Source organism: Panthera pardus, unplaced genomic scaffold (assembly GCF_024362965.1).
Source record: "Panthera pardus isolate Hobbes unplaced genomic scaffold, ASM2436296v1 HiC_scaffold_11, whole genome shotgun sequence".
Taxonomy (NCBI): domain Eukaryota; kingdom Metazoa; phylum Chordata; class Mammalia; order Carnivora; family Felidae; genus Panthera; species Panthera pardus.
In genome coordinates this window covers 20739495-20767061 of record NW_026526666.1, presented here as the reverse complement: position 1 = coordinate 20767061, position 27567 = coordinate 20739495, and the positions used below count along the sequence as shown (strand labels likewise).

At 36.2% G+C, this 27567-nt stretch overlaps 1 long non-coding RNA gene across 3 annotated transcripts in view; it reads left to right on the top strand.

The window, feature by feature from the left end:
- Positions 1-27567, top strand: part of LOC109271935 (uncharacterized) — a 196464-nt gene that overhangs the window by 29539 nt on the left and 139358 nt on the right. For all 3 annotated transcript variants that reach the window (XR_002082173.2, XR_002082174.2, XR_002082172.2), the window contains exon 2: positions 21019-21079. This is a non-coding gene — a long non-coding RNA (uncharacterized LOC109271935). The remainder of the gene's footprint in view (positions 1-21018; positions 21080-27567) is intronic.

Here is a 27567-nt window from a genome sequence, read left to right as displayed (position 1 = left end):
TATTAATGAATATATTTGCATTTATTTCCACAAAAAAAATTAGAACTTTTCTAGAGATTTTCTTATATCTCTTAAAACTATTACCAGAATTTCCATTTTAATGTCTACTTTGTCATCTGTAACATGAAGCTAATTTTCATAATGCTTAGTATCTAAACAGCCGTGACTGCACCTGTTGCTGGGGTGGCCCCTCAGGGAGTTGTTCTAGCTTTGGGGAAGACCTAAATGATTTGGTTGTGGGGAGGCCCCAGCTGAAGAAAGGGAAAATGTTTTTGGAACATTTCAATTATTATTCCTACTAATACATTGCAATTAGGCTTTTACTTCCTCAACTGCCTTTCACTTTTCAATCCACTGCAATTCTGTCCCCTTCCCCCAAATTCCATCAAAATAGGTTTCACTGGGGTCACAATCAACTACTAAGTGTTAAAGTCCATGAACAGATTTCAGCTCTTATCTCATGTGACCCCAGGCATGGTGCCTGACACTTTTGATCATCTTGATAATCTTTTATTTTTGGCATCTTTGATCCCTGTCTTCAAGTTCTCTACGTCTCTGACTACTTGTCAGTATACTTTTGTTTTCCCATTGACTGTTGGGTCCTGTCTTCACTCCTGTGATGGTTAACTGTATGTGTGAACTTGGCTAGGCTGTACTATCCAGTTACTTAATCAAGCACTGATACAGAGTATTTAGTGGATGTGGTTAACACCTAAGATCAGTTCACTTTAAGAAGATAATGTGGGTGGGCTTCATCCAATGTTGGAAGACTTTAAGTGCAAAAACTGAGATTTTCTGGAGAAAAAGAAATTCTGCCTCAAGATCAACCTCTGCTAGAGTTTCTGAGTTTCTAGCCTGCTGGCCAGCCCATCATAAAAATTTCAGACTTACCTGCCCTTCGGGTTTCAGAATGCCAAACCCCCACAATCATGTGTGCCAATCCTTGAAATAAATCTCTTTACAATACACACACACACACACACACACACACACACCTCCTATTGGTTCTGTTTCTCTGGGGGACTCTAATTATATATCCCTTTGCTATATATTCATCATGCTTCATATAATTCATCCATTTAAGTTCAACTATGTCCATAATATATCTTTGACTCCAGAATATTTACCCCAGTCTTTTATCTGAACTCTATTTTACATTGATGCCTGAATCTAATCTTAAAACAAGCATGTCCAAATGGAATTTTTTCTCCTCACCCCAACTCCCTTCTGTTATTTCCTGTCTCAGTTAATGGCATCTCTTAAGCTCAGTCATCCTATTTAGCAATCTCCAGAGTTGTCCTTCTATTCCCCTTCTCTCTGTCATCTTGTGTGTCTAATTGGCCCCTAACTTGGACAAATTTTGTCTCATTTGTAACCCTTGTAACCCTATTCCTTTTTACCCATTGGGAAAGATTATTTCCACTGCATTTTGTTAGAGTCTCTCTAATCATCTCCTGCATGGATTTTTTAACCTAATTAAAATGATTTTCTAATCTGATCTACTTGTTCACCACCATCCTTTTATATTATTCTCCACATATCCACAAACGTTATTGTTCTTGTCATAACTATTGCATTTTCTTATGTTTGTTTAAGTATTTGTCTTAAAATTAGCAAACAATTGTTTAAGTATTTTGTTTTCCGTTCTCGACTGGGAGCCATTCATTAACTTGAGTTGAATGAATGAGCATGATGTTCACCATTTTCTTTATGATAAAGATCTACTAACTTGCTGAGTGTAGCAGAAATTATCTTTTCCTAGGGAGTCAAATTAATGGATCAAATCAGATTGTTGAATCCAGTTCTTTTTTTCTTATTCCTAATGTCCATGGTAATTCAGTTTTTTCCAATACAGGTGTTCTTAACTTAGGATCCGTAAGTGGACTTCTAAGAGATTCTTGAACTCTCTAAAATTTTATGGGAAAGAATTTTTCTGTGGAGAATAACTACGTTTACAGCAAATTCTCAAAAAAGTCTGAGTTGCCTAAATGCTTAAGAATTACTGTACCCCGTGAAATTGTGTAGGTCTGTATCGAGCTCCATAACTTACCGACTGCAGGGCCTTGGACAAGTTAATGTCACCACTCAGTGCTTCACACAACTTTCTCATCTTAATAATAGTAACGGCTATTATAAAGGCATAATAATAGTAATGGCTTCATGAGGTTGTTATGAATGTTATCAAGTTAATATATGTAACGTGCTTAGCACATATAAGTGGCTATGCACTTTTATCAGAAAAATTGCCTGTAAAAATAAAAATAAAACAAAACAAATCGCAGAATTTAAAAATTACTGTTGGTAAAAACGTAGGATGTAAAGCTCTGAAGATAGGTCAGAGTCGAAGATTTCGGTTTGGAAGTTATCTGTATTGAGTTAAAATCATGAGAATAGGAGAGGTCTTATAGGAGAAGGAATGAAAAGAAGAGCAAAGAGTTTTGGAGAAAGCCCACAAAAAGGCAAAAAGGGAGGGAAAGGAGCTCACAGGGATATTAATGGAGTCTTCAAATCCAAAGGAGGAATTTTACTATAAAATTTTCTTTAAACCAAGGAAAGTGAGGGGCAACTGGATTTTGTGATTAGGAGGATGTATTAGTTTTCTAGCAACAACATACCTCAAGCTGGATGGCTCAACACAACAGAAACCTAACTCTCTCACACCTTTGCAGGACAGAAGCCCCAAATCAAGGTATCAGCAGGGCCATGCTCCCTGCTAACACTCTAAGGAAGAATCCTTCCTTGCCTCTTCTAGCTTCTGGTGGTTACTGGCAGTCCTCGGCATTTCTTCGTTTTCTGGCTCCTTCTTCACATAGCCATCTTCCCTCTGAGTGTCTGTGTCTCAGTCTCCAGATTTCTTTCTTCTTATTAGGACATCAGTCATTGGATTACAACCCACTCTAATCTAGTATGGTCTCATCTTAACTTTATTACATCTGCAAAGACCCATTTCCAAATAAGTTTGTATTCACAGGTTCTGGGTAGGCATAAATTTGAGGGAGAAGGGACACTAATCAACCCAGTAGAAAGGACTTTTACTTGCTTTAGAGATGTAGTGAGGTAGGAAGCTATATGGCAAGGCCCTAAGGAAGGAGTTAGTGAGCACTTAAAGTGGAAACTGCTTTTTTCTTTTTTTCCTGGAGATGTGTTAGTAAAAGAAAAATAGGATTGTAGTTTGAGGCAAAAACTGCATTGAGAAAGATAGATATGGTGATAAATTACACAGCAATAGGTATAGATTCAGAAATGAAGATAGAGACACAGATACAGAAACAGCTATACAACTTAAGCATAGTTTTTAGGGAAGGCCATCAAGTACAGTGCTGGGGGGTTATTTGGAAGTGAGCAGGACGGCTGTTCCTCTGAGATAAGAGGACAACTCTATTTTGCAGTTCCAGTAACAGCCTGAGAAACAAATGACTGTTATTAATCATACATTTTTTAAAATAGTATCCACTATTTTACATTGTTTTTTTTTTTGCCTGCATTCACATTATAGATGTCAGTTATATTTCTCAAAGAGATTCCTTTTTGTTTCAAAGCAAATCCTAAAAGAATCGCCTATAATTAAAATTGAATGTAACCAACAAGTTTGAATGCAAATTGTGTTTTAGTTTTCTTACAGAGTTTATCTTTTTATGCACACCAGGATCGGAACCTATAACTTCCTACTATATTAAGAGTAAGCATACTAAAAAATAGTTCTTTTAATAAGAGTGTCTATGTGGTTAGATCCTAGCCAATAACAAGATGTGGATGTCTATGATGGCATGTGTAGTTCAAAGCTTTGATGATATTAAAGTGTTATTTCAGGTTTTTCCTCCATGTGATTAGATTCAGTGTGACATCACTTTTTGTGGGAATCCTCTGAGAGGGAGGAGAGCTTAAATAAATGAAGATTCCTGATAACAGAATGACTTTGTTTCTGTGAATCTTGATTTGGTTTTATTCCTTTATGCAAATCAATCAATCAATAAATAGCTATGGAGAACTAAATGTGTTTATATTATATGTTTATTTGTAAAAACTTACTTTCTAGCTTTTTATTGTACAGATCTGCCCAACTTTGGCTTTTTTTTTTTTCTTTTTAGTGACTAGAATTTAATAAAACACTATTTCTTATTAGGATATTTTTACACTTTGGGGCTTTGTTAAATAACAATAGATTTAAATAAAAATTTAACAGTATACTATCTTGAGATAAAATATGGTTTATATTTCATAATATTATGGCTCATAAACATTGCCCTTTTTCAGATTAAGAAATGACAACTCAGAACAGTGCAGCAGGTTACCTGGAGCCAACAACAGTGATAACTACTAATATATAGTGGATCCTTTATGCCGGGCTCTTTTCTAAAAAGATTACATGCATTTTTATGTATTAGCCTATAATAATTTTTTTATTTAAACACTTTATTTTACTGACTATTTAAAGGCAATATCATATTCATGTTTGCATTATCTATGTGAGCCAGCAGAAAAAAACAGAATGGTATAAAGGAAAGAAGTGGGTTTTCTTGTCATTCAGATTCTTCCGGCTTGTTATGTATCATTAAGGAAACTATTTAATCTCTGAATTTCACCTGTCTTATTAATAAATTGGTGATACTAATGCCTGTCTCAAAGCGTATCTTTGGTGATTAAATACAATAGCATGCCTGTGACATAAAAGTCAGTCTTTGATTATTTATTCCTTCCCCATGTTTATTACATATTTATTGAATGAATAGTGATAAAATTATTATAAATATATCACATATACTGTTTTTTTAATTAATGATTTCCTTTTTTAAATTTAAATTTTAGTTAACATACAGTACAATATTGGTTTCAGCAGAATTCAGTAATTTATAACTTACATACAGCACTCAGTGCTCATTACAATAAGTGCCCTCCTTAGTACCCATCATCCATCTAGCCCATCTTCCACCCACTTCCCTCCATCAACCCATAGTCTGTTCTCTATCATTAAGAGTTTCTTGTGGTTTATTTCCTTCTTTTCTCTTTTTCCACCCCCCTTCCCATATGTTCATCTATTTTGTTTCTTAAATTCCACATATGAGCGAAACCATATGGTATTTGTCCTTCTCTGACTGACTTATTTCACTTATCATAATACATTCTAGCTCCACACACATCATAGCAAATGGCAAGATTTCATTCTTTTTGATGGCTGAGTAATATTCCATTGTATGTGTGTATACATACCAATCTTTATCCATTCATCAGCAGATGGACATTTGGGCTCTCTCCATAGTTTGGCTACTGTTGATAATGCTTCTATAAACACTAGTAGTGCAATTGCTGGATCATTGGGTAGTTCTATTTTTGTGTTAACCTTTTAATAATTTTTAAATTTCAGCTTTACTGAGGTATCATAGACATATAAATTGTATGATATTTGAAGTCTGCATTATGGTGATTTGATGTACATATACACTATGAAATGATTCTACCATCTAGTTAATTAACATATCTATCACATCACATATTTCTCTTTTAAATTTTTTTTTTGGTGAGACCATTTAAGTTCTCCTTTCCTAGCAAATTTCAATTATATATATATATATAGTACATATATATATGTACTGTATATATACAGTACAGTGTTATCGACTATAGTCACTGTGTTATACAGATCTCAGACCTCATTCATCTTACAGTGGAAAGTTTGTATCCTTTTACCAACCTCTACCTATTTCTCCCATTCCCTATCCCCAAAATCGCTTTTCTATTTGTTTCTATGAGTTTGACTTTTTTTTTTTAAGATGCCACATATAAGTGAAACCCTGCAGTATTTGTATTTCTCTGTCTTATTTAACTTAGCATAATGCCCTCACAGTACATCCATATTGTCTCAAATGGCAGGAATCTCTTCTTTCTTATGGCTGAATAATAGTCCATTGTATATACATATCTTCTTTTTTTTTAGGTTTATTTATTTATTTTGGGGGGGGGCACAGATAGTGAGCACGTGAGTGGGAAAGGAGCAGAAAGAGGGGGAGAGAGAATCCCAAGCAGGATCCATGCTGTCAGCACAGAGCCTGATGCAGGGCTTAATCCCACAAACTGTGAGATCATGACCTGAGCCAAAATCGAGAGTTGGATGCTCGGGGCGCCTGGGTGGCTCAGTCGGTTAAGCAGCGGCCGACTTTGGCTCAGGTCATGATTTCACGGTCCGTGAGTTCGAGCCCCACACCGGGCTCTGTGCTGACAGCTCAGAGCCTGGAGCCTGTTTCAGATTCTGTGTCTCCTTCTCTCTGACCCTCCCCCGTTATGCTCTGTCTCTATCTGTCTCAAAAATAAATAAACGTTAAAAAAAATTTTTTTTAATAAAAAAAGAGTTGGATGCTCAATCGACTGAGCCACCCAGGTGCCCCCCCTTTAAAAAATGTTTATTTATTTTTGAGAGAGAAAGATAGAGAGAGCACAAGTGGGTAGGGTCAGAGCAAGAGAGAGGGAGAGAGTATAACATATCTTCTTTATCCATTCATCCATTGATGGAGACTTAGGTTGTTTCCATATCTTGGCTATTGGAAATAATACTGTAATGAACATGGGAGTGCAGATATCTCTTCAGGATCCTGTTTTCATTTTCTTTGCATATATACCAGGAATAGGATTTCCAAATAATGTCATGATTCTATTTTAAGTTGGTTGTTTTCCTGTATTGTTTTCCATAGTGGCTGCACCAATTTACATTCCCACCAATGGTGCAAAAAGATTCCTTTTTCTCTACATCCTCTTTAAAAAAAATATAGATGACACACAATATTGCATTAGTTTCAGGTGTACAACATAGTGATTCAACTTTTCTATACATTCTGCTATGCTCACCACAAGTGGAGCTACCATCTGTCACCATACAACACTATTGCAATATCACTGACTGTATTCCTTATGTTGTGCCTTTTATTCTGGTGACTCATTCGTAACATAACTAGAAGCCTGTAGCTCCATTTCCCTTTCAACCATATCGCCTATCCCCCCATCCACTTTCCCTCTGACTTTTTCTCCACATTCTTGCCAACACTTGTTATCTCTTTTCTTTTTTGATAACAGTCATTTTAAGAAGTATGAGGTGATATTGTGGTTTTGATTTGCATTTCCCTGATGATGAGTGATGATGAGCACCTTTTCATATACTTATTGGTTATTTGTATATCTTCTTTAAGAAATGTCTATTCCATTTCTCTGCCCAGATTGTTTGCCATTGAGTTGTATAACTCTTTATATAGTTTGGATATTAACTCCTTATAAGATATACGACTTGCAAATATTTTCTTCCATCTATAGGTTGCCTTTTCATTTTGTTAAAATGGTCTCTTTTGCTGTGCACAAGTTTTTAGTTTGATATAGTCCCACTTACTTATTTTTGTTTTTCTTACCTTTGCTTTTGGTGTCAAATCTAAAAAATCATTGCCAAGACCAATGTCAAGGGCATGTTTTCTTCTTGGAGGACACTTTTACAAAGTTCAGATCTTACAATCAAGTCTTTAATCCATTTTGAGTTGATTTTTGTGTATGGTGTAATATAGGTGTCCAGTTTTATTCTTTTGCATGTGCTGTCCAGTTTTCATTTATTGAACAGACTGTCCCTTCCCATTGTATGTTCTTAACTCGTTTGTAAATTAATTGGCCATGTATGTGTGAGTTCATTTTTGAAGTCTGTATTCTATTCCATTAACCTATGTGTCTTTTTTAATGGCAATAGCATACTGCTTTGATTATGATGGCTTTGTAATACAATTTGAAATTAGGAAGTGTGATGCCTCCAACTTTGTTCTTTCTCAAGATTGGTTTGGTTATTTGGGGTCTTTCATGGTTCCATGTAAATTTTGGGATTGTTCTATTTCTGTGAAAAATGTCATTGGAATTTTGATAGGGATTGCATTGAATCTGCAGATTACTTTGGGTGGTATGGACATTTTAACAGTATTAATTTTTTTTATCCATGAGCACAGAACATCTTTCATTTATTTGTGTTTTCTTCAATTCTTTTCAGCAATGTCTTCTAGTTCTCAGAATACAGATCTTTCACCTCTTTGGATAAATTTATTTTTAGGTATTTTATTCATTGTAATGCTTTTGTAAATATTATTATTTCTTTAATTTCTCTTTCTGATAGTTCATTATTATTGTATAGAAACACAACTAAATTTTGTGTATTGATTATGTTTTCTGCAATTTTTCTTAATTTGTTTATTAGTTCTAATAGTTTTTGGTGGAGTCACTTGAGTTTTCTATATCTAATATCATGTTACCTACAAATGAGACAGTTTTATTTCTTCCTTTCTGATTTGGATGCTTTTTATTTCTTTTTCTTGCCTGGTTGCTCTGCCGAGGACTTCCAGTACAATGTTGAATTAAAGTGGCCGGACTGGGCATCCTTATCTTGCTCCTAACCTTAGAGGAAAAGCTTTCAGCTTTTCAAAACTAAATGTGATATTAGGTGTGAACTTGTCATATATGGCTTCTGTTATGTTGAGGTATAGTCCCTCTATATTCACTTTGTGGAGATTTTTTTTTTTAACATGAATGGATGTTCAATTTTGTCAAATACTTTTTCTGTATGTATTGAGATGATCATGTGATTTTTATCCTCCATTTTGTTAATGTGGACTATTACTTTAGTTGATTTGGGGATGCTGAACCATCCTTGAATTCCTGGAATAATACCTACTTGATTATGGTATATTATCTTTTTAATGTATTATTTTTTTTTAGTTATCTTTTTTTAAAATTATTTTAAAGTTCACTTATTTATTATTTTTGAGAGATAGAGAGCATGAGTTGGGTAGGGAGAGAAGGAGGCCAAGAAAATTCCAAGCAGGCTGTAAGCTGTCAGCTCAGAACTCAATGTGGGGCTTGAACTCAAACTGTGAGATCGTGACCTGAGCCAAGATCAAGAGTCTGATGCTTAAATGACTGAGCCACTCAGGCACCCTTTTTTAACTTTTTAAAAAAAATTTTATGTATTTTTGAGAGAGAGAGCATGAGTGGGAGAGGGGCTGAGAGAGGGGGATAGAGAGACCGAAGTGGGCTCCTCACTGACAGCAGAGAGCCTGATGCGGGACTCGAACCCACAAACCATGAGATCATGACCAAAGCCAAAGGAAGACACTTAACTGACTGAGCCACCCAGGTGCCTCCCTTTTAATGTATTCTTTAATTCAGTTTGCTGATGTTTTATTGAGGATTTTTGCCTTTATGTTTATCAGGGATATTTGCCTATAATGTTTTCTTGTTGTACCCTTGTCTAGCTTTGGTAGCAGGGTAATGGTGGCCTGGTAAAATGAGTTTGGAAGTGTTCCCTCCTTTTCAATTTTTGGGAAGTGTTTGAGAAAGATTAGAATGAATTATTATATAAATGTAGAATTCACAAGTGAAGCCATCTGATTCTAGAATTTTCTTTGTTAAAAAAATTTTCTGATTACTGATTCAATGACCTTACTAGTAATACAGCTATTACACCTTTCTTTTTGAGTAGTATTTTCAGAGTATATATTTTTCCATCCTTTTACTTTTAGCCTATCTCTAACTCTATCTCTATCTCTATCTCTATCTCTATCTCTATCTCTATCTCTATCTCTGTATTTAAAATGAATTTCTTGTATACAGCATATAAATGGATCCTCTTTTTAAAAAATCCAATTTGACATCTATATTTTCAATTATACTGTTTCAATCTTTACATTTTATATAATTATTAATACTACTTGGTTTATGTCTACCATCTTACTATTTATTTGCTATTTATTCCATCTAATTTCCCCCTTTTCTTTTTTTTTTTTTTTTGCTTTTAAAAATATTAATTGGGTACTTAATCTCCACTAATTGGCTGGTTTCATTTTATTTTTTTAGCTGTTGCTTTAGGTTTTTTAGCATATACCTTTAACTTATCATGGTCTACATTCAAATAATACAATGACATTCCTCCTTATCTTTTATACTCCTTTGTCATACATTTTAATTTTATATGTTTATATACTTTATAATATATAAATATAAAATATATTTTTATAGTATATATTACATGATATAATTATAATTATAAATATAAACAGATAAATAATTATTTTTTAAAGATAATAAAAATGAGATAAATGTGTTTTTTATATTTGTCCACATATTTGCCATTTCTGGCACTCACCATTTCTTGATGTAAGTCCAAATTTCTGTCTGGTATCATTTTTCCCTGATTGAAAAAATTCTTTTACATTTGTTTTTGTACTGGCCTACTAGTGATGAATTCTCTCAGCTTTTGTTCATTTTTTAAAAAGTCCATGTTTCTTTTTTAAAATATATTTTTGATGAGTTTAGAATTGTTGGTTGATAGTTTCCTTCAGCACTTTAAAGTGGCCTTTCCATTTTCTTCTGGCTTGAATTACTTCTGATAAGAAATTGGCTCTTCTTCTTTGTCCCTCTGAATATAATGTATCTTTTGCCTCTGGTCATTGAAGATTTTCTTTTTATCACTGATTTTCAGCAATTTGATTGTGATTTACCTTAGCTTGATTTTCTTTATGTTTCTTTTACTTGGACTTATTGTGATTCCTGGATCCATTGGTTTATAGTTTTTATAAAATTTGGGCACATTCAGCCATTATTTCTTCAAATATTTTTATGTCACATACCCTTCCTCCTAGAATTATGATTATACATAGGTTAGATTACTTGATATTGTCCCACAGGTTACTGATGCTCTGTTTGTTTGCTTCTTCAGGTTTAATTATTTTATTCTTTTTTTTTAAATATTTATTTATTTTTGAGAGAGAGAGAGACAGACAGACAGACAGACACAAGCAGGGGAGAGGCAGAGAGAGAGTCAGACATAGAATCCAAAGCAGGCTCCAGGCTCTGAGCTGTCAGCACAGAGCCTGACAAACCGTGAGATTATGACCTGAGCCGAAATCAAGAGTTGGACGCTTAATTGACTGAGCCGCCCAGGCACCTCTAGAGCAGTTTTAGGTTCACAGCAAAATTGAATGGAAAGTAGAGAGATTTTCCATATGCCTCCTGTCCCCACATTTGTATAGCCCCCCTATTATCAACATCCTCCACTAGAATGGTGCATTTGTTATATAATGAGGGCACCTACATTGACACATCATTATCACTCAGAGTCCATAGTTTACATTAGGATTCATTCTTGGGATTGTACATTCTTTAGGTTTGGACAAATGTATAATAACATGTATCCCCACTTAGGGTAGATTCACTGCCCTAAAAATCCTCTGTGCTCTGCCTATTCATTCCTCCCTCAACCCTAACTCCTGGCAACTTTTTATGTTTTTATCATCTCCATAGTTTTGCCTTTCCTGGAATGTCATATAGTTGGAATCATGTAGTATGTAGGTTTTTTCAGATTGGCTTCTTTCACTTAGTAATATACATTTAAAATCTTTCCATGTTTTTCTTTCTTTTCTTTTTTTTTTTAAGTTTATTTTGAGAGAGGGAGCAGGGGAAGGACAGAGAGAGAAGGAGAGAGAGAATCTCAAGCAGGCTCTGCACTGTCAGCATAGCCAAAGATTTTAGGGGCACCTAGGTGGCTCAGTTGGTTAAGTGACCAGTTTGGCTTGGGTCACGATCTCAGGGTTTGTGGGTTGGAGCCTGATGTTGGCTCTCTGCTGTCAGCACAGAGCCTGCTTCAGATCCTCTGTCTCCCTCTTTCTCTGCCTCTTCCCTACATGTGCACTTTCTCTCTCTTAAAAATAAATAAACATTAAAAAAATTTTTTAATTGGCCAAAGTTCTTAATAGTTGGACGCTTAACCAACTGAGCCCCCCAGGCTCCCTGTTTGTGTTTTTACTGTTGAGTTTTAGGAGTTCTTTGTACATTTTGGATAACAGTTTTCCATTTTATATGTCTTTGGTAAATATTTTCTCCTGATCTGTGGCTGTTTCTGGATATGTTTCTAATTAATTAATTTTTCTCTTGATTATGGGTAATAATATCTCACTCCTTTGCATGCCTAATACTTTTCCAAGATGCTAGACCTTGTGAATTTTACTATTGAGTACTAAAGTTTATGGTTGGTTACTGGATTTTGCTGCAGTTCTTTAAAGAGTATTGGGCTTTTTCCAGTGTGCAGTTAAGCATATTGGCTTTATCCTTCCAAGGCTTGCGTTTAAACCTTGTTATTGTAGGCCTCTATTTTGGAAATAATTTGATCCTACTACTAATTCATGACCCTTCTTTCAGAGATCACAAGCCTGCATTGCCTTTTGTGCAGTATCTGGAGGCCATATTTCATATATTTTGTCTAGTTTAGTTGTCTACAGTGGGAAGTCAAAATCTTTCATGGGTAGAGTTAGAGGCCCTATTTTTTATTGTTAGAAGAAAAGCTTTTTTGTTGTTGTTGTTTAGTTCACAACTCACTATTAAACTTGATATTAGCAATTGTGTTCTAAATTTTTAATATTGCTGTCTAATTTGAAAATACCTCTCTCAAATGTCTTTTGGACTTAGCTACACACTTCCAGTTATAAGACACATTCATGCCATAATATGACCTCTGGACTCATCATTGCATCACAGTTATGGATGTGTCAATTCACAGAATGATAGGATTATTGCTAGAAGCCAGTCTTGAATTTGGTTGGCTAGTTACAATTTACTGATACATAAACTCTGCAGACCACATAAGCCTATCCCACTAAATCCAAGCTACATATATCCCTAACTGAATCTTCTTAGCTGGATCCCAAGATGCATGTGGCCACTCTGGCACACCTAACATGAGGAAAGGTGATGAAGTCATAAAGAATAGAAACACTGCTTCTAACTTAATTGTAGTTAATGTATTTTACTTCAAAAATTGTACAAAAATGTATGATCATTAAATTCATTGCCTTGGAGGGGAACTGTGCAAAGGAGCCTTGGAGGTTGTACTTCATTAGCTTCATAGTAAATCAGTCTCTGATTTTAGCATCAGTTTTTTTTTTAAATGTATTTATTTTGAGAGAGAGAGAGAGAGAGAGAGAAAGAGAGCGCGCTCCAGAGGGAGAGGGGCAGAAAGAGAAAGAGACAGAGATCCAAAGCAGGCTCTGTGCTAACAGCAGAGAGCCCAATGCAGGGCTCAAACTCATGGACTGTGAGATCATGACCTGAGCCAAAGTCAGATGCTTAACCAACTGAGCCATCTAGGTGTCCCTAGCATCAGTGTTTTTAAATGCACCGTCATTTGGGCGCCCGGGTGGTTCAGGCATTAAGCATCTGACTTCAGCTCAAGTCATGATCTCACAGTTTGTGAGTCTGAGTCCCACACTGGGTGAGCTCGAGCCCCACTTTGGATGAGCTCAAGCCCCACTTTGGGTAAATAAGACCCCCACTTCGGGTAAAAACATGAGTCCCGGTGAGCCCCACTTCTCGCTCTCTCTCTCTCTGCCCCTTGCTCACTTGCACCCTCTCAAAATGACTGAATATGTACAGTCATTCTATATCACATATAGATTATAAGATTTTGGAATTATTCAGACTATAATCTTGAACTGGAAAAAATATTCTTTTTTTTTTTAGGTACTAAATATGGGAATCAGGAAATATGTTTTTGGTGTGACTTTTACTTCATAATTACCTGACACTGACAAAAGTCAGTTACATACTAAGTTTCTGCAGGCCTTGGAAAATAATATGCTAAAGATTTGGATGAGAGGAAGAAATCCAGACTTTTTGTAATATGGAATCTCTCTCTCTCTCTCTCTTTTTTCTCACAATTATTCGTTTTTGAGAGACTGAGTGTGAGTCAGGGAGGGGCAGAGAGAAGGGGAGACACAGAGTTGAGGAGGGACAGAGAGAGAGGCAGACACAGAATCTGAAGCAGACTCCAGGCTCTGAGCTGTCAGCACAGAGCCCGACACGGGACTCGAACTCACAGACTGAGAGATCATGACCTGGGCTGAAGTCCAATGCTTAACCGACTGAGCCACCCAGAAAACCCTGTAATACAGAATCTTAATGATTACAAAACAAAAACGAATAAGCAAAAGTCTGGATTTAAAAGTAGAAAGTATTGTTTTTACTTCCATACTTAGTAAGTGGAATAGTCCTCATATGTTGATTGTCTCATCTGTTTCCCTCAGCCAATCACGTGGAAATAATGATGCTCTAAACTTGATTTTTACAACTAAGCTTGTTGCAAGGTAGCTCCCCAAAAGTAATTGGGCTTTTATTAGTTTTTATACCAAGAACTCTATTTTAACAGCATCAATACAAACTATATATTAATATTTTTCTCTTTTAGAAATTGCTGAGAATGTCTTTTCGTAAGGAAATGATTTCTTCTTTTTTTAAAAACCTTATCAATCTACTGACAGTCTCCATGTTTCAGATGTGGTAAAGCTAACTTCCTCATAAAGGACAAAAAGAATTCTTTTGCACACTAAATAGCAACACCCAGACTATAGTAATGTCTGGCTGCTGTTAGGAAGTTTAGAATTCTTTTCCTGTTTTGAATGTTCATTCCTGTTTTGAGTTGTTGATTAAGAGAACAAATTTATTGACAGACTTTTTCTTCTGGATTTCAAGTAACCAGTGTTGATTGGCTGTCTGCTGAAGCATAATAGTGAAGTGTACAAATGAGCTAGCGACACCTCTGAGAATAAGAAGAATTAAATACAAGAAAGATTAAATGCTGAGGTAGAGTTCAGAAAAGAGAGAGATCTCTATGACCTCAAGTAAAGATTCTAAAACTTAAGTTGGGCTTTGGCAGTTGAATAGAATTTAAAGAAGGCTATTCCATGAGGCAAGCAAAAATACCAAATAAGAGTAAAGTTAACAAGTAGGAATATGCAAGTCTCTTTTATCTAATTCAACCACAATTGTCAAAAGTTCATTCTCTTGTGAATATTTTGCTAATTAAAGGACACAAAAATAAATGAAGAATAGTCTTTACCCCCATAGAATTTAACAATCTAGAAAACAGAGAATGATATGGACACAACTACTATAAGAAAATGGATTTCTGTGAGTAAAATTTATACTATAACCTTTATTTCAATGCCTGAGCAACAGACATGTGGGCCGAAAGATCTAGGTTTAAAATTTAGCTGTGCCTCTTCCTAGCTATGTAACCCTGAGCCCATTTGAATGTTAATTTCATCCATGACTGTGTTCCATCGATTTTGCAGATGTAATTGGAAGTTCTCCACCAGCAAACTCATTCCCAGCAGGTCAGAGAGCATTTCACTGCCATTAATATTACCAAATGATCAGAGCCTAGGCTAGCTTTCCTTGCACAGGCTTTGTGTTTTGCGCTCCATAAATACCCATGAGGTCACATTAACCCAATAGCAAATTATTGGATTCCAGTTCTTGCTATCTGTCTATAGGCATTGCTGTTCCTGCCTCACCAACTGAATCAGATTCCATTGGCCTGACTCTTAGAGCCACATCCGCACTTACTGTTCCTTTGGAAGTAGCTCACTGGGCCACACTAAGAGACCAGGCTCCTGTCAGTCCAGTTTCCTTCATCCTGACATCCATGAGGGTGACCAGCTGTCTTGGCTTGCCTAGGACTGAGGGGATTACTGGGACATGGGAATCTCAGTATTAAACTGGGAAAATCCTGGCTAACTCGGAATGAATTGTTCATCATACCAGTGGCATGGACCAGACCTCTCCCCGATGACTCTAGCCCTTGTTGCTGAAGACTCAACATATCTGCTGCTTAATCTAGTCCAGGTTTAACAGTCTCCTATGTATTTTGAGAGTTAAAAAAGAAAATGTATGTGAGGGTTGAGTTCCTGAAGTGTGTCAGTGAGTACTGAATGAGAATGCCAAGCCAGCTTCAAATTAAAAGCAATACTAGATTGCAAATTAAAACACTCTGCCACTTAAGAAACTTCAGGGATCAGGAAAGAAAGTCAGTAGCTTGAGTGAAAGGTTATAGGACACCATAGATGAAGCTGAAAAGTAGGGTTTGACCAAGATTTCTATGTATTTGTGTATGTGTGTATATGCATGTGTATACACACATGTACATGTATGTTTGTTGATGGGGAATAAATGCTATGAAAAAATTTTGGAAATATCAGTAGAACTAAGGTAGTAACTGGCTAATACTAAGTAGGGAATGGCTTAATAGCTGGGAGAATTACTTAATAGAATATTCTCAATTTTATTTATCATAAATTTGAAGTAAGCCCTTGAGGCTTTTTATTATATCTCTATGAGAATTAAGTATAAGATAATATGACATAAACCCAAATCAAATAACTGGTTATTTCTAACTTAATACATTAATATTTTACAGGGAATTTTGAGATGAATTAGATAATTATCAGAGATAGGGAAAGAAAGAAGGTAATTAAATGTTTTCAATTAGAACATGTGGACAGTTGACTTTTTTAATGCATCTTAAATGTCTTACAAATGTTGACAACCTTATGATAATTGATCTTTTCTTGCATTTGATGACTTTGACTGAACACACTATAATCACTGATTCATTTCCATAGTTTTATAAAGCAAAAAGATCCCTCAATAGTCAGTGAAATTAGTTTTCTAATTTAAAGCTTTTTTTCCCACTTAGAAATAATTAGCTATGCTTGAAACTTTCTTACAAGAATTTCTCTATAGAGGAAATGATGCTTTCAACTTGAAGTTCCCAACTGGATTAAAACTACTTTGTGTGTGTGTGTTTGGGGGGGGGGGGGGGGAATCATGTCCCTACTTCCATCCCGATTTCATATAGACAGGAAATGTTTATAAATCTGTTGGTATTCACAAAACTGCCTTCTCCAGTGTAGTGATTTTGAGGCAAGAAGATCTGGGTGACAAAAGTGCAGCAGTAGAGTTGTGCTAGGTAGGTTTGGGCTTCTGAATCAGTTTCAGGTACATATCAGATCAAAACAAATTCTGAATCCACAAATTCAGGGGGTTTCTATGACCATATTTGTAGTCCACAGTTATTAGCACATTACAACATAAATAATTAATACTGAATACAGTTTTTGATAGGTTAATCAACTCAGTTCACTCAATAAATATTTAGAGGGTGTCTTCTATGTGTAAGGCACACTTCTAATCACTAAGGGTATAGTCAAAATACTTAGCCTTGTAGAGTTTACATTCTACTAGGGAAAACAGACCAAAAGAAACAAAAGTAAGTACATAGTATGTCAGATGGGGATGGATATACTATGAAGAAATGAAAGCAGGGTAAAGGGTTTAGGGGGTGCTTGGGAGTGGAGAGGGCAGGACTGCTGTTTGAGATTTGGTGTCAAGGAAGGCCTCACTGAAAAGGTGACATTTGAGCAAAGAGTGTAGGAAGAAGAAAGTGAGCTTTGAAGGTATGTGAAGAAGAGCCTTCTAGGCAGAGGGAGAAGCCAAGGTCCTAGGGCAGAACTGCTCGGATATCAAGGAATAATAGCACGGAGGTTAGTCTGGTAGGCACACGTGGAAAAGAGGGAGTGAGTGGCAGGAGATGAGCATGGAGAGGTGGGGGCAGAGTGCCAGGTCTTAAAGGGCTTTATAGGGTAGGGATTTGGGGCATTTACTCCCAGTGAGATGACTTTGGAAACAAAGGGTTGAATTTTTTTAATTCAAATACCCTCAAACCAAATTGCCATAAGACTTGTCATCTAGTTAAGAAGACCAATTCCATATTGGATTATCTTTTTGAACTTAGGTGGATCATCCTATAAGCTTATTAACTCAATCTTGGGAAAGACTTGCCTGGTAATATGGCAGCAACTAGAATCTAGTTGCCAAACTTCTTAGAACAGTTTGTCCATTTTTCATCTCTCTAATTGATTTTCATCAACAGATTTCCATCTTTCATCTCTCTAAAATGCTTAGCTTAAGTTTTCAGCAAATCGGGACCAATACTTTTATAAACCCATGGCATGTTATTGATTGTTTTCAAGTAGAAGAAAGCTTGTTTTATTAGCTAGAATATTTTAGTTTAATCATTTATTCAACAAGAATTTATTTTTTTCCTATTGTGTTCCAGAAATGGTGCTAGGTATTGAGAATACAAAAATATATAAAGGCTCTTTTCCTCAAAGAGCTCACACAAAGAGGTGACATAGATTCATAGATAAATGATTGCACTATGTATAATATGGCAACTGTCTAGAATTAGTACCTAGTAAATGCTCTTAGATTCTTGTCAAGTGGCTAAATTGTAGTAGCTGTGTCTGAAGTTAGGGAAGGATGACTGATTCAGATTCAGCCAGCAGCTTCATGAGGAAAGGACATTGTCTTGTTCTCTCCAGCATCTAACATAGAATCTAGCAGATAGTAGGTGCTCATTAAAAAGTTATAGAATGAATGAGTGAATGAATAAATAACTGAGAAGATGGTTGAGCAGAGTCTGAGGGAGGAATAAGATTTGTTGGGTAGCCAGACACACATTGCTGGCAAAAAGAACAAGGTGTGCAAAAGGTATGAAGATACAGAAAATCGTGATTACATCCCAGTAATAATTTTAGATTTCCGTTTAAGGTATTCTGCCAAGTCCACACCTGAGACATAATTATTGATACAAATGCTTCTTTTCAGTGTATTTCTTATGAATTTGCATGCATCTAGAAACTCCCTAAAACATTATTTGTATATATTTGTGTATATACTAGCCAGAGGAAATGTGTATATTTTTAGTACAAAAAACTTATTTGTTGCCTAACTTTTTTTAAAAAAAAAGTGTATTTATAAGCAAGAACAACTCTGAAATTAGAAGAGATAGTATTATCCTATCAATATAAAGATTAATCCACCTGGGCAAACTTAGTAGAAAAAAATTTACAGATTTTGCCGTACAATGAAATGTACTATTTTGTCCATTAGTTGTGCAGTTAAACCTTCATCAAGGTATAACAAGCCCTGGAAATGATTTCAGTTGAATTACAAAAGAAATGGAATAAGATTCATTCAAAACTGGTTCACACCAGCTCTCCTGCATGTACTATTAACTGCTAAGATCAAGTCACAAAACATTATTTTGAGGAGAAAGGGTTTAGTGAACCCTAGAAATTGGGTTTGATTTATGCCAGAAAATCTGCCTTTTCACTGCTTGAGATTCTATGGAAGAAAGCCACAGTCTTTTACCAAATGGTTTCTAAGGAAACCCCTTATAGCACAGCATCTGAAAACAATTTGGTTGTTAATGAGAAATGGTTCTCACGATGGTGGGAAAGTGTTGACTGAAAGAAAAGACTTCTAGATTTGGCAGTCAGTCTGTAAAAAGTGTTTACTGTTCTGCAGTTACGTTCCTGAAATTTCTACGTAGATCAAACATTTGCAGGTCCTATTTCACAGTCAGTCTTGCTTTGTAGATATATTTTTTTTAAAGATGCAATAGAAAATTTTTGTGCTAAAAATGTAGATGCTTGACTTGTGAATATATTCAAACAAGTGTCCTCCCAGAATCTGCAGTCCATTGAGTTTTCCAATCTGTTTTGGAATTCCCACATTCCATTCAATATGCTTGAATTCATATATTAATAACATTGTATTATAAGTATATAAAGTTAAATTGCATAAAATGTTGCTAAAAATCCTAAAATATGGTAGGGTATTTATATATTCTTTAAACCTGTTTTTCAAGTGTATTCTGAAATGTCTCATAAGTTGTATTTATTTTACTTCTTTTAAGTTCTTCAAAAGAAAGCAACTAATTGGAACATTTTAACTATAATCCTTTTATAATAATTTCAAGATTAAATATTAATATCTAATGAAGCACTAAAACCTTGAAATTAAGAAATAAATGCTAGATCTGCACTAATTCCTCTAAGTGAATCTTTTGAAGTCAGATTCCAAGATAACCATACCTATATTTTCTCGATAACCCCTAAGTAATGAAACCAAAAGAAGAAATTCACACAATAATTTCAAATAGGTTTTCACCTCCAGCATGATTCAGAAACATGAATGAATATATGGCAGGAAGCAGAAAAGGCCACCAGAAGTTCAAAGGAAGATATTTTGAAATATTTCTTGCCCTGGAAGCATTAGAAGTTTGTGAGTCTGTGTAAAATACAATACTCAGTTGTCACTTGAAACCCTATGGGTGCATCACTTTGCCCACTGCTGCCACCAGTCCATCTGTCCCCCGTATGTTTTCTGTTTTAGACTTTTGTACAAGGCAGAGTTGCCAAGAGTCTTCTGCTGTCCTCAGTTGTTTTCCTCATTTGACCCCCACCTCCTTTCTCTTTCTTCTCGGTCTTTGAACTTCCTCCACTTTGGGCAGCTGCTTTCATTTGCGGCTCTGCTTTGGGCAGGGAAAAAAATTCTGCCAATGGAAACAGGGAAAATAAGAAAACAAGACGGGTTGCAAGTGCTTTGCATGTGTCACGGCTCTCTGGCGGCCCACTGTGGGGTCTTTCAACTCCTTGAGTAGTAGACCAAGAAGGGATCTGCTGTTGGAGACTGACCCGAAGTGACCACAGATTATCTAAGAGACCTTTTCTTCTTATCTCAGAACCAACAAACCCAGAAGTTGTGTTGAGGGAAGTTGGAAGGTGTTATATTTTATATGTTTATTACCCACTCCATACTCTGAGGCATATATTCTCCATTCAGCTCGGTCAGATCTATACTATTGTCAGTTTTGCCTGGTTACAATAAACATTTACTTATATAGTATTTTGGGTTATGACATTTTAGAGGAAGAGACTATAACCTTTTCTTCTACTCTCCCTTATTCTCTACAATACAGAAACTCAGAGGGCAGAAACTTCTCTGTTTAACTTTCTCAAAGCAATTGATGACAGATAAGCATGTATATGAGTATTTCATAAACATTAATTCATGAAGAGAATGAAAAAGCATCTTTTCTAAAACAAAAGCAAGCTAATGCTTTATCATTGCCGTTGTGCCAGTGTGTTCAATTTTTGAATTTTAGTGAAAACTTTTTTGAGTGGCTGAGACACAGAAGACATGTCATTCTTGTCTCTGTTGATAAAACATCAGGAGGGTAGATTGACAGTGGGAGATGCCCCAAATAGACATAGTTTCTGCCTCAGCACATTCAATTTGTTCCTACTTCTTTTCTTCCTCCCTTTCCTGCAGTATCCACCGGAGCACCACAGGATGGCTCCCCACAGAGGGCAGCAGGCTAACTGGGCAGCTGGTAAGTCCGGTGTTAGACTTAGAAAGGAATATTTGCCTTTCCTTCTATAAACACTCTGCACCTCACACTGGTAAATGTATAGCCGAGTGAAGAAATTGTCCGGGTGAAATGTCTCCTCCCTTTGACCTTGTCTGAGTGCCGTTGATTTTTATTATCCAAGCTAAACCCCTAAAAAGCAGGAATCACACAAGAGCTGTAAACATGTGTGAAAAACAGGAGAAACTGTATTTGCTGAGTCAAGACCCAAGTAAAGGAGTGGATCACATTTCCCTGTCTTGGAAGAACTTCTGAAGATAGGTACAGTCTCCAGATAAATTCAATTCAAAATATTCCAAGTGCCTTGTGTGCTAGACTCTTCTCTAGTAACTGCGAATTCACGGTGAATGCAAAGATAACAGAGATGTCCTACCCTTAGAGGAGCTCACAGACTAGACTTGTGGCAGCCCCTCTTCTCAGAATCTGGAGGGTTTTAGATAGTGTCTCTAGATTTATATCTCACTAAGCAGTGATGCCCTTATCCATGTAACAAACTGGCAATGAATGCCCTATGCTGTGGTGAAGTGCCAGCTCCTTGGCTTTGCAATGATGAATAAGACAAGAGACCCTCGCCTCCAGAAGATCTCAGGCTAGAGGAGGAAAAGCGAGGTCAAAGAGAAACTATGAAACCATGTTTATATAAATGAGAAAAGAATATTCTCTCTGGAACACTCAATTTCTGAAATTGATAGATCTTTCCAGCTCAATGAACTCACATGTAAAGTGCTTAGTATGGTGCCTGGAAGACTGAAAGCACCCAAAAGATGTGAGCTATCTTCTTTTTCATTATTGCCTTTACCTCTTCTAATCTTATGCCAGGATTGAGCACCAATCTAGCCCTTCCATATTTGACCTCTTTAAATGTCTCACTAACAGAAGTCAATATATTTTTTGGGAGAAAAGCAACAGCTTATGTGGAAACATACCATCATCACTTATGTTCACCCACGGTTTCTAAATATCACGTGTAGTGATAAACACAAAGCTGTATGAAAAATTGTCTATTAGTTGGGAGTTAAATGGAATGTTTTTCATTCTGCTTCCACATTTCCATCCATTTCAGCAGAATTTCTTTTTGGGAAAATGAGTAGTGAATTGTATAAGGAAACATTTTAATTAAACAAGGTAGGGTTTAATGGGGTCTGCTCTGGGTGACTATCTCATGCTATTGTAAATATTCAGTTAACTTGTAGATCAGGGCTTATTAACCTTAGTACTATTGACATTGTAGGCCAGATGATTCTTTGTTTTGGGGGGCTGTCCTGTGCGCTATAGGATGTTTGGCAGCATCCCTGGCCTCTACCCTCCAGATGACATCATATCCCCACAGTTGTGACAGCCAAGAATGACTCCAGACATTGCCAATTGTCCCCGAGGGGGTAATATCTCCCCTACTTGAGAACCACCGCTTTTAGAAAATCTGGCCATTGATTTAAGCATATGGGATAGTGCAAACTGACCTGCGGTATGGCTTTTCTTCCAGTAGGTGTAGGACTTCAGTTGGCCATGCTCCTTCATTTAATAAGTGCCAGTTTGTGTGAGGTACTAGCAAAACCATGAGAGTAAGTTGGACCTTGCCCTGAAGTAACTAATAGTCTAATAATTTGTAAATTAAGTTGATTTGTCAGGTTTTGTAAATGTGCCAGATGATTCTTAGTAACACTGAAGCAGTGCCTTGGGCTTAGCAAGCTCTAAAAAAATCCCAAATTGGTATTATGTGGTATCAAAATGCTTCCAAAGCAGTGGACAATCTCCTATACTTTTCTTTAAAGTCTTCATTGACTATTCTCTGATTCTTGTGCATGGAGTAAATTACTTACTACTGGGATATTTATTTTTTTGTTGTTTATTAAGTCTTTTTCCTCCAAATTTTTTATAAACCCAACACTTGTGTTATGGATTTGGGGGATAATAACAGCACCTGTCCTGATACATAGAGTTCTTATTGTTTAGACAGCTGTCTACACTCTGGACATTTGTACTTGCACATTCAATTTTAAAAGAATAATTGTGTGATGAAAAAGATCTTATAATTGTGTAACTGAAGCAAAATTGAGTGTTCATTCACTGTCAAGTTTATAAAAAACTGTAAAAAGTAACAAACAATCCCAAATATTATAACTAAGCAAATCAAGTGTAGAGTAGCATACAACATAGCATTTCATACTGCATCTGAACTAATAAGATGTTGGGCAATAGAGTTGAATATAGTTAAAATAGTTACATAGCAATAAAAGCATTATTCTCTACCAGTACAGCATCTTCCTGGCATTTACATAGTCCTTTGTATATGCCCAAGTGGTTTAACTCTTCATTCATAAAGCTATATTAAGAATTTGATTTTTGTGGGTTTTTTATGCTGTTACCAGTAAAGAAACTTCAAGAATATATAGTCGTTTTTACCTTTAATATTTCCTTTGTCACTAACGGCCTTTCTATGAAGATTTTATTTTGTAAATCTGGCGTTATTATACATATATATGTGCTTACCAAATGCCAGTACCCATGCTAAATACTTTACACACAGTAATGCATTTAGTCTAAGAACCTCATCCAGACTTAATACAGTGAGTTCCAGAACCTGAATCTGAACCCACAATTGTCTGGCACCAGTGTCCTTCTTCTTTAACCAGTATGCCACATGGCTTCCTTCAGCCTTTTATGGACACTAAAAGAAATATGTCTTTTATGCAAAAGAATGAAATTGGACTTTACAAAAAAGTCAACTCAATGTGGATTAAATACTTAAATGTAACACCTTCTAGAGAAAACCAGAAGAAAACACAGGGGGGAGGGCTTGTTGGCATTGGTCTGGACAATGATTTTTTTTTTGGATATGACACAGAAAACAAGCCACAAAGGCAAAATAAACAATTGAGATTACATTAAACTAAAAAGCTTCTGTACAGCAAAGAATCACAAAATGAAAAGGCAACCTATGAAATGGGAATAAATATTTGCAAACCATATATCTGATAAGGGGCTAATAGCCAAAATATTGAAGGAGCTCATAAAACTCAATAGCAATAAAACTAAAAACCCAATTTAAAAGTGAGCAAAAGACCTAAATAGACATTTTCCCAAACAAGACATACAAATGACTAACATACAAATGTATGAAAAGGGGCTTAACATCACTCAGGGCACTGCAAATCAAAACCACAATGAGGGGGCACCTGGGTGGCTCAGTTGGTTAAGCATCCAACCCTTGGTTTCGGCTCAGGTCATGATCACACAGTTCATGACATGGGGCCCCATGTCTGGCTCTACGCTGATAGTGCAGAGTCTGCTTTGTATTCCCTCCCTCTCCCTCTATCTACTTCTCCCTCCCTCCCTCCCTCTGTCTCTCTCTCAAAATAGATAAATAAACTTAAAAAAAAAAAAAACCTCACAGGTATCAGGATAGCTATTATCAAAAGGATAAGAGATAAGTATCAGTGAGAATGTGGAGAAAAGGGAACCCTTGTACACTGTGGGAATATAAATTGGTGTTCTCCACTATGGAGAACGATTTGGAAGTTCCCCTCCAAAATTAAAAATAGAACAAGGATATGATCCAGAGTTCCACTTCTGGGTACTTACCCAAATCTATTGAAAAGATATCTGCCCTCCATGTTCATTGCAGCATTCTTCACAATAGCCAAGATGTGGAAACAATCTAAGTGTCCATCAACAGATAGAATGAATAAAGGAAATAAATATATAATATATATTATATATGTGTATATATGTGTGTGTGTGTATACGTAAATACACACACACATATATACACATATATACTATATATAAAAATATCACTTGGCCATAGAGGAAAAAGGAAATCCTGCCATTTGCAACAACATAGATAAGCCTGGAGGACATTATGCTAAGTGAGATAAACCAAATGCAGAAAGACAAATTCTGTATGATCTCATTTATATATGGAATCCAAAAAAGTTGAACTCATAGAACCAGAGAGTAGGTGGTTTCCAGGGGCTGGGGGAAATGGGGAGATGTTGGCCAAGGGTAAAACCTTGCAGTTACAAGATGAATCAGTTCTGGGGATCACTTGTACATCATGGTGATTATAGTCAATGATACCATATTATATACTTGACATTTACTAAGAAACTAGATCTTAAGTATTCTCACCACACGTATCAAAAAGATAACTATATGAGTGATGATGTGTTAATTATCTTGACTGCCACAATTATTTCACAATGTAAATTGTATGAAATCATCGCATTGTACACCTTAAAAATCATGTTGTACAACCCAAATGTATACAATTTTTATTTACCAATCATACCTCAGTAAAGCTGGGGAAAAGAAAGAAATGTGCATTTGCTGTCTAAGCTGTCTGCTGCTCCGAGATGACAATTTAGAGATTTTGGTCTTTGCAATTCAGTAACACTAGGAGACTTTTGATTTGTTTGAAGTAGATCCCAATGAGCTATCCTAATGTATTATGGTGAAAGGAATAAAGGAAAATTTCTCCGATTTCTAAAATTATTTGAAATATTTCCCCATTGCCTCAGACTACTCTTTCTCCTCTAAATAGATATAAGTAATGTGTATACACAATATTTACATTATTCAAGTGATAATCATATCGCTGCTCTCAAGTAACCATACATTAAATGGTTCAAGAAAATTGGCTTCCATTTTGTTATAACTTATATAAGCTACATAGCTACATTAATGTTGATAGAAAATTTGAGAGGGGAGGTATTTTAAAACAATATATTTTTATAATGAAAACTATCTTGGGGCACCTGGGTGACTCAGTCTGTTGAGCGACCAACTCTCAATTTTGTCTCAGGTCATGATGTCACAGTTTCATGAGTTTGAGCCCCTCATCAGGCTCCATGCTGACAGTGCAGAGACTGCTTGAGATTCTCTCTCTCCCTCTTTCTCTGCCCTTCCCCCACTCACATGCACACTCTCTTTCAAAAATTAATAAATACACTTAAAAAATAAATAAAACTATCTTGATATATTTCCTTATTTCATACTATACAGTAATAACTTTTGGTTGTTTACTGACAAAATCGCATTTAACTTATAATTGTGGGCATGTATTACAACTTACCCATTTTTGGAGGTAATTTTTTAGCATATTCATGTGTGTGTGTGTGTCAGAAAGAGCACAAAAGAGACAAAAGTGAATCATATTCTATGAAAAATTTTATAAATATTTAAATCTAAAAACTAGATAGTAACTCAGTAGTTTATTTAATTGAGGAAAGGATGGGGTACAAATAATAATAGTGCTATATTATACATCCTCATTTACCGATGAGGAAACTGAAGCACAGAAGGGTTTTTTCAGTACTGCATCTCAGGCTCCTATATTTTGTTTGGAAAAAGTAGCTCCCTATGAAGTTTCACATGTAGAGGACAGTGTTACATTGCCAGACTCACTCGCAGGATATGACCAGTTCAGGCTGATGCTGGGAACATAAGATGCCCTATTAATTTAAGATGCCCTTTCTATACCAAGTTTTTGTTCTAGGCATCCAAGTATCATTATTCCATTGCTAGACTTGGTGCCTGGTATGTTCTAAATGCCTTAACATCTCCAAATGTCTATTGTCGGGTAAATGAATACCAAATTTTTTTCTTGGACATACACCTGACATTAGGCTAAAAGTGGAAAGTGCAATTTGCTTTAAATAAATATCCTTTATAAATGACTTGTCTGTAACCATCATTTAACTAATATTCTAAAAGGCCCTGTGGCCTAGTCAAGGAATCACTACATTTTCTACTTAAAAAAATTTTTTTTAATGTTTATTTATTTCCTGAGAGAGAGAGAGAGAGAGAGAGAGAGAGAGAGAGAGAGAATGTGAGCAGGGGAGGGGCAGAGAGAGAGAGGGAGACACAGAATCCGAAGCAGACTCCAGGCTCTGAGCTGTCCGTACAGAGCCCGACGCGGGGCTCAATCCCACAAGCCGTGAGATCATGACCTAAGCCGAAGTCAGGCGCCTCACTGACTGAGCCACCCAGGCGCCCCAGAATCACTACATTTTCTAAAGCAAATCATTTTCTTTTCACATCACAGGTCAGAGCAAATGTTATCATCACACCGTGACTCTAATATAGATACAGTCCCTAAATTGTAAACAGATGTGAGTTGTTGAAACCTCATGGCCGGATCCCTTAGGAGCCCCGTCCTCTGAGAACAGGGAGTGCAGTGAGAGCCACCTGCTTTGGAGTCAGACTGGTCTGAGGTTGGATCACAGCTTTGAGGCATATTAAGGGCATGACCATGGGCATACTTTGCAATTTCCTCAGTTGACTGATCTGAAAACAAGAATAATTATGTTCTCTCATAAGATTGTTTTGTGGGTTAAAGAAAATGTATAGGGGCGCCTGGGTGGCTTAGTCAGCTAAGTGTCTGGCTCTTGATTTCAGTTCAGGTCATGATCTCACAGTTTGTGAGATCAAGCCCCATGTCAGGCTCTGCA